This window comes from Amblyomma americanum, chromosome 1, assembly GCF_052857255.1.
Source record: "Amblyomma americanum isolate KBUSLIRL-KWMA chromosome 1, ASM5285725v1, whole genome shotgun sequence".
Lineage (NCBI taxonomy): Eukaryota > Metazoa > Arthropoda > Arachnida > Ixodida > Ixodidae > Amblyomma > Amblyomma americanum.
The window spans coordinates 445,840,803-445,848,883 of NC_135497.1; the positions used below are offsets into that span (position 1 = coordinate 445,840,803).

The window sequence follows — 8,081 nt, forward strand, 5'->3', positions numbered from 1 at the left end:
ATAAATAAAATATATAAAAAATATAAAAAGATGAGGGGGGAATAGGCAATATGCTTTGCTGTCACAACTGTTTTCTCTGGTCATGACCATGAAAGAATGGCAGGGGGAGGAGAAGGGCGGCATGTGGAAGCAAGCACGCAAATTGGCATGACCTCAGGCGATGCAGTCGGGGTGCTGTGAATTTCAGTAGGGCTAAGACTCTGACCTCTGAAGTGTGGAGAGAGTACCAGGGTTCTCATTCATACCGGCCTGCACAGTACTAAACTTATATATAAAACATGATTGTCTTTGCTCACGCTCACGGGTATTTTGGTGGCCGCTCTGTAGCAGCGTAACTTTTAGTTTGTGAAACTCGTGACCTTCCTGGGAAAGGTGTTTCGACAGGGGGAGGAGAGGAAGAGATCTGGTGTGCGCGCGGTGGTTGTTGAATCTAATTCGGAAGGAATTCTCGGTTTGGCCAATGTATTGCATCTGACAATCGCCACACTCGAGCATGCATACTACGTTACTACTGTCACAGTTCAAGTTTTCACGGATGGAGTGTTTGAAGTTGTGCTTTGAGCTAGTGTGTGCTTTGAGCTAGTGTTGTTGTCCGCATGTGCTGGCAAACTCGACAGCGATTCTTCCTGCAAGGTAGGCAAACCACAGGCTTTCCCTTATTGACAGTAGAGTGAACTACATAATTCTGCATGTTTTTTTTGTAGTCTGTAGGTAACCCGTAGAACTGTTGGAAAAATTTTTGACAGTCGATCGTTTTGTTCGATTATGTTGAAATGTTTTTTTTTAGAGTTTTGTTGACATTAGGAAGGTTGTTTGCGAAGGTTAAGACGAGATTAGAGCGGTGTTCATTTGCGGTTGCTGATGGGGGATCCCAAAACATTTCATTACGGTCTGTTGCTTCCGCTTTCGTAACGGCATCATCAATAATAGAGGCCGGATAGCATTGGTCCCTCAGAACCTCCCGCATACGGCTAGAATTTTCTTCGAAGTCTTCTGGTCGTGAGCAGATCCGTTTGAACCTGATGGCTTGGGAATATGGAATTGAAGTTTTGCAGTGGCGTGGGTGGCAGCTCTTGTAATGAAGGTACTGTTGCCTATCCGTGGGCTTTCTATAGACACTGGTGATTAAGGTACCCTTCTTCATTCCAATTGAGACGTCCAAGAAATTAATTTGACTGGTGGAGTAAGGGTGTGTGAAACAGATGTTTGGATGTACGTTGTTAAATGGTGAAACAAACTGGATGAATTGGTCCTCTGTTTTCGTCCATACCATGAATATGTTGTCTAGGAAGCGTTTGTAAAAAGCCGTTTTTGTTGGGTATGAGCGGATAAACTCCGATTCAATTCTATGCATATATATGTAGGCATAGTTTGGCGCCATTTTCGTTCCCATAGCGGTACCACTCGTTTGTAGGTAAAAGGAGTTGTTGAATTCAAAAAAGTGGAGCTTGAGGACAAGATCAGTAAGTGCAGCGATGGTACTTTGGCTAGGAGCATCAGCGTTTTTGTGTTTTCCATAGGATGCGACCAGAGCTCGGATGCCATCATCATGCGGTATGTTGGTGTACAGAGACACTACATCAAGGCCGGGTAACTAAATATATATATGCAAAGTTGAGAGACGCTTCATTTAGACAGATTTATTTTGAGTCGACGTTTCGGACAGAGCCTGTCCTTTCTCAAGACTGAAGTTACAGCGATCTTCCTCCCGTTCTTGAGGAGTTGTAATTTGCACACATGTCCGCCACATGAAAATAGCAGCAAGCAATCGGGTGCTGGAAAGAAGATGGACACAAAAGAAAAATACTAGAAAAGGAAGAAAGAGTAATAAATAGAAAAAGAAAAACGCGCTGTCGCACCATGTCCACCGAGAAGTCGCTGGGAGCGTGCAGAAAAAAAAGAGAAAGAAAAAAAGGAAAACGAGGAGCGGGAGGGGAGAATGGTCGCCCCTCAAGGCAGAGCTACAGTGCTCTAGAAGCAGAGCGGCGGCGAGTACAGAAACAGACGGTGGCGGATTCGCGGAGATGCGTGTACTCGCGTGCCGCTGGCCAAAACGAGTAAAAAAAAACAGAATAAAGCGCAGACATGGCAGGACACTTCCCTGGAGCCTCCTCGGCAGGAGTAGTCAATGCGGAATCAGCGGCGCAGTTAGCTTAAGTAGAGACACGTGCACTGTGCATGCAAACACAAACACACAAAATAAAAATAAAAAAGGCGACAAAGCAACGGAGTTCAGTAAAGTGTCGTGGGGGGGGGGGTAAACGTGAATGGCGGGAGCATTTAGGCAAGGGTTGTTGAACTGCACCCCGCTCGGCAAAGTGGTCGAACTGGGTGGGGTGGAGGTAAAGATGCGGTTTTTTTATCCCGCGCACGCTTTCACAAACGTGGGGAATTCCGAGAAAACTCTAGAGAAAATGTGTCTGTCCCCAACCGGACATGACATCATTAAAAGTCACGTGACCATGACGTTACAGGCGTGACGTCACTTTTTTGGACCAATCAGCGTTTCCAGCCTACTGACCCGCAAACGCTTGTGTCCCCTCCCCCGTTGGCGGCGGCCGGTGGACCAAAACCGGAAATTGCGTCGCCGCCAGCACTCTCGAAGGCACGACGTGTTCGCAGCCGCCCTCACTTTGGGAGGGATAACATCGCCCGTGTAAATACCTCTTTACATGGATGCCGCCCCGTACCGCCGCTACCCAGCCCACACCCTTGCAGTCACTGACAACTCTCTCCGACCCACTCTTACTGCTTTAGTCTACACTTCGGCCTCTGGAGACGCCGAGGAGGCAGATATTGCGCTTGCCATCACACAAACCTCCGCGGAATATTTTTTCAATGACTCCAAGACTGCAGTCTACAGCTACGCGGTTGGACGGCTGGCAACCCCGGCCATCGCCAACTTACGTTCTGGCACCGTCCCGTCTCGTCCCATAAAATCATCCGGCTGCCCGCTCTAGTGGCTCATCCTGGCAACGAGGGGACTAGTTCCATCGCTCGCGAATCGACTGACAGAGCAAGCCCTCCCCCGCCTAGCATGGATACGCGCGGCGCGCTCCTCAGTACTATGATATTTGCACTACCGCCTCTCTCGGCTCACTTTCCCCTCTCTGCCACCAACGCTTGTGGCGCCACCTTTTGGAGCACTCATGGCTTTCGGGGTCCCGCAGGGCTTCAATAAGCTCATTATGTCATACGACGATATCCACAGCATGGCTAGGAGATTTCCCCCTTCCCCGTCACCTGTGCGGTTCGGCAGGGTTGTCTCCCCTCGCCAACGTTGTTTGCGCTATTGAATATGAGGGGTTCGGAGTCGTTCTTGACGGGACCACAGGTCAGGAACGACGCTTGCTCCGAACACCGCCACCATCACCAGGAATGGACTGCCGACGAGATAAAGGAGTTGGATGACGTAAGGAAGGTTACAAGAGGGTTTATTTACATTATTTACATGGATAGAGGTCAAAAAGAACTCTCCGAAGAGAGGTTCTTAAAAGGAGGCTCAAGGAGCCTCAAAACGGAGCATGATCGAGCGTGATTAAGGGGGCACACAAATGGAGCACGCTTTTCACTGCACTCGCTGTCCAGTTTTATACTGTTCTCCGTCCCTAGATTCCCCAGGTTGAGGACGTCTGCACCAGGGTGGGAGTGGCCTATCTTGCATTATCACGTACCACCGCACACATGGACACACCCTCGGACGTGTCGAGCCAGGGAGAGAGGAGGATGCCCTGGTGTCTACGTCGACGGTGGAGGGAGATGATCTCGTAGCCAGGCCAAAGATTCCGCGCACCGCCAACACCTGTTCTTCAGATGTCAGTCGACGCCCCGGACAAGAACGCACGGTCGGGTCCAGTAGGCCAAAGTGTTATTTCGTTTCTGGCGACGCCTGTGAAGGCTGGCAGACGACGACCGCTAATCCGCCGCCGTTTTCCCACGCAGACCGTCTTCTACCGGGAATGAGGCCGCATTAGTTCCCTCAGCTTAGTCACGGGCATTTGGGAAAAATTGTGGCCGCTGGCGCGTTGCGGCGGCCTCTCCGTTTCGCCCGGAGTAGGCCCGGGCGACGCTTTTCGGGGTACTCGGGTCGGGAACGTGGGAGCGATTCTTATCGCTTGGCTCGGGACCATACCGAAGAAGCTTAGTGCTGGCTTGCAGCAGGTGAGCCTTGCTGACGATGCTGCCAATACAGACGGGCGAGCGCCCGAATGTAAAAGCGCTGAGCATAGAGCTTTATCTCAGAGCCATAATACGGCATCCTGGCTGTCATGGGCTTGCAGTGGGGCTGTTAATGTGAGGGCTTTTGCTGACGCCCGACCCTGGGAAATAAATTTAAGTCGCATTAGTGGTGATCATTGGGTAAATAATGTTGATTAGCGGGCGCGATTACGGTAACTCCATGTGATAATCCAACACTAGGTGCTTCGATGTTCTAGGAGCAGATCACTCATGCATACCATGGAGGGGCATGACAAGCTGAAAAAATGAATATTGGTTTTGTGGAAAGAAAAGAACGCAGTAACTGTGTCACACATGTTGGTGGACAGCCGAACCGTGCTGTAAGGGAAGGGGTAAAGGAGGGACTGAAAGAAGAAAGGAAAAAAGGAGTGCTATAGGCTCCGTACAGACAAGTTTGGTCACGATCCTTGCGCCACCTAGCGCCGCTCCAGTGAGTCTGTGGGCCGGCTGAATGGAAGCACCGCCGCCGCGCTCAGCTGCACCGGCTGCACGCTTTCAGTCGCGTTGCAACGATGGCGGCAAGAAGTAGTAGTGGCGTTGGCCTCGGCAAAAAAAAAATTCGAAAAGAAAAAGCAGTTGTCGGTATTGCTGCGTGAAGGATTGCCATAGCCGCGAAGGACAGTTTGGCATTAAGCTGTACAGATTTCCAGGTAGGCCGTACGAAAGAGATCGACGAAAGAAGTGGATCACGGCAGTGCGGAGAATCAAGTAAGTTCTTTGTCGCATTTAACACCAGTCTTAGCGTCTTTTCAACATGGTACGTTTAGCAGTTTCATACCGCGAGTGGTAATTTTAAATGTGAACGCCTCGCCGCGCTCCGGGCGGTGAAGTTTGCGGAAGTTTTGTTCGAACCTCGTGCATATGTACCTACGCATACGTGTCATTCTCATCGCGGATATATCGCCGCACTTAACTTTCATGGCGTTTGTCCGCGCTGCATTTCTTCGAATGTACTTCTTTAGTCGCGCCTACGTACAAACTTCCTCACATGTATGTACATACTGCACTTGCCTAGGAACGTTCGTACGGCGCACTGGGTTGGGTACGGAAGAAGTTATCGTGCATGCACATTCGCTAGGAGTGCGGTTGGCTCATGTGTCAAAGCTATTTTGGGCCCTGCAAATGGCGAAAAGTGTGGCAAACATGATAGAGCGTGTCGGTATAACTTTTATGCGGTGTACGCAGACCACTTCTCCGTAGTGTAAACAACTTGTGTTCTGTAAAATTGCAGGCCAATTAGGGAAACATTATGCATGTATTGTCTGCCTCCGCCCTCTGTGGGTTGAGGATTTTGTGGTGTAAACAATGCTGTGTCGTCTTTTTCAGCCTGGCCGACGGTTCCGAGTGGGTGCCGAATGAGAGGACAAGAATATGCTCTAAGCATTTCGTCAACGGAGAGAAGAGTACGATCGCATCGCATCCAGGGTACTACCCAACCATATTCCCGGATGCATACAGGGTCAGCCACGTCGATGCTACTAAGCAGCTTGCACGATATGAAAGGTATGAAATGTCTTTTAGCACTGTGAACCACCTATAAGAATTCAATATTTGAACTACTGTGTGCAATTCTAAGTTCAATTAGTCTGCAGAATTTCAATGCAGCTGGTAATTTTCATTATGTAACGTTCAGAAGAAGGACCACAAGGAGAATATGAATTTTCGAATGTTTCATATGCTTCAGGTTGCATAGGAGGAGGAGGGCAAGGGCATCGTCTGCCTCAGTAATGCCAAAGCAGGCATCTGCCACTGTTAGCGAAAAAGACACGGCATCAAGCACTGAAGAATACACCTCTGAAACGGATCCCCTGAATCAAGAGCCATCCAACCTGGAGGTACTTTGCATGGCTGTTGACGCTGCACAAAAAGACGAGGTAAGCAACCGGGATGGGCATGGAACAATGACGCTGCCATTCTTTATTTTGATGCAAAGCCGTCTCTGTGTACATGTTACATGCAGAGTTTAAGTGTGAAATTTCAGCAGTTTACTGCCTGCTCTCGTTATTGTGAATTAAAGTGTTTAACCTCTAATTTATGTATATGCATCTCACTGCAGTGCAGGTGACATAGCTGTCCAGTTTTATGACTGATACCTGTTTTTCTTTTCTACGCAGTCTTGCCAAACCGACGACATTGCAAGATGTTCCATCACATTTTCGGTGTTCCTGTGTTCGGCACGAGGCAATGAGGCGTGCACTCAAGTCAACCACAAAATTATTTGCGACGCGGAAGTACAGTGCAAGCCTGCAGTGGTTTCCCACCAGTCTGGTAGAGACAGCAGGACAGCTTGCTTCACAGGATACGACAGTGTCCAAGCATGTGCAGCTGCCATGAAGGATCTGTGTGGCGTGTCCCCCGACATATATGCCCTCCTGCTTAGCATAATGCCCCGTTCTGCTGAGCGAACTTGTGATGTGCCAATAACCGATAAGCTTGTGCTGTTTTTGATGAAGCTTAAACTTGGGATCACTTACTCATCTCTTGCAGTGCTTTTCTGCGTGTCCAGGAACACAGTCTCTCGTCATTTTAAGAGTGTTCTTAAAATACTTAGCATTGCCACGCAGAAGTGGATATATCGCCCTACTGATCATGTCATTAGGCAGACAATGCCAAATTGCCTTAAAGTTTACTACCAGGACTGCTCGATGATAATTGATTGTACAGAAGTCCGTACAGAACAACCGTACACTGTAGCAACAGCGTGTGCTGTATTCACATTACAAAGGAGGATATACTCTGAAATTCCTTGTTGGAATCACGCCATGTGGTGCAGTCTGCTTCTGCTCAAAGGCATACGGAGGCAGGTGTTCAGATTCCTTTATTACAGTGGATTCTGGGTTTCTAGACCTAGTGCAACCAGGCGATGTTGTGATGGCCGATAAGGGGTTTCCGGGTATAAAGGCAGGCCTTGAAGAGGTACGGGCTGTATTAGTGATGCCCCCATTTTTGCAAGGTCAGGACCAATTTTCTGAAAGTGAGGTGCATGAGACGTACCAAATTGCACAGGTGCGAATTCATGTGGAAAGAATTATCCAGCGCATAAAGATGTTCAACATCCTCAATACACGCATACCCACAGAGCTGATTGCAGTGATGAGCGACGTATTTCATGTCTGCTGCGTCTTGGCAAATCTCCAGCCGCCTATTATAAGCTCCGAACAGTGAGGTTTGAAGTGCTGCACCATCTACAATCAGCAGACCTACGCTATATTCTCTTTTCCACACATCTTTTTATTCAAACGAAAGGTTAATCACACTCTCGTGGACTTGACAAGGGCGGGGAGCAGTCACGTAAAGTAAAAGTTCTCCAGTGCTCGCACAGCGGAACATAGGAAGTCATCGTCTTTCTCTACAATGATGGTGATGTTTTGTTGTTATGAATAAACAAAAAAAAACATTCATTGAGATTACACACATATATTAACAGTTGCACCTGTGTGTAATATCGGCGACTTGCAAGGAGCGTCAATTTGCCATTCTTGTACTTAATGTACGGCACAAATGTAACCTCCTGCTCTACATCAATGATGTCACTGTTCCGTCCTGAAAACGGGCACTTTATCTCTAAAAGGCAAACACCCTTTGCCGTTTCAAAGAGCCCGTCAGGGCTTCCGCAAAGCCACGGCTGGGCTGTATGGACCACAAGTCCAGTCTGGAAAAAGAAATAATATTTTTCTGAAGCAAATGAAAATAGAAAAAGTACTTTTCTGAAGCGTATGTCCCAAAAGTACACAATTAATATAAATAATGCAAGCGCAGACATGAAAGTGCAATGGTCATGTGCAGGCTACCAAATGTGAAATCACAAATTTTTAAGTCAAGCAGGTTGTACACATGTAGCT

At 48.2% G+C, this 8,081-nt stretch overlaps 1 pseudogene across 1 annotated transcript; it reads left to right on the plus strand.

Annotated features, from left to right (window-relative positions):
- The first annotated feature begins 4,751 nt into the window (after positions 1-4,751).
- Positions 4,752-7,410, plus strand: LOC144125636 (uncharacterized; annotated as a pseudogene). The gene is made up of 5 exons (XR_013313400.1): positions 4,752-4,757; positions 4,838-4,947; positions 5,566-5,742; positions 5,924-6,113; positions 6,354-7,410. The product of XR_013313400.1 is annotated as an uncharacterized LOC144125636 (transcript).
- The last annotated feature ends 671 nt before the right edge of the window (positions 7,411-8,081 follow it).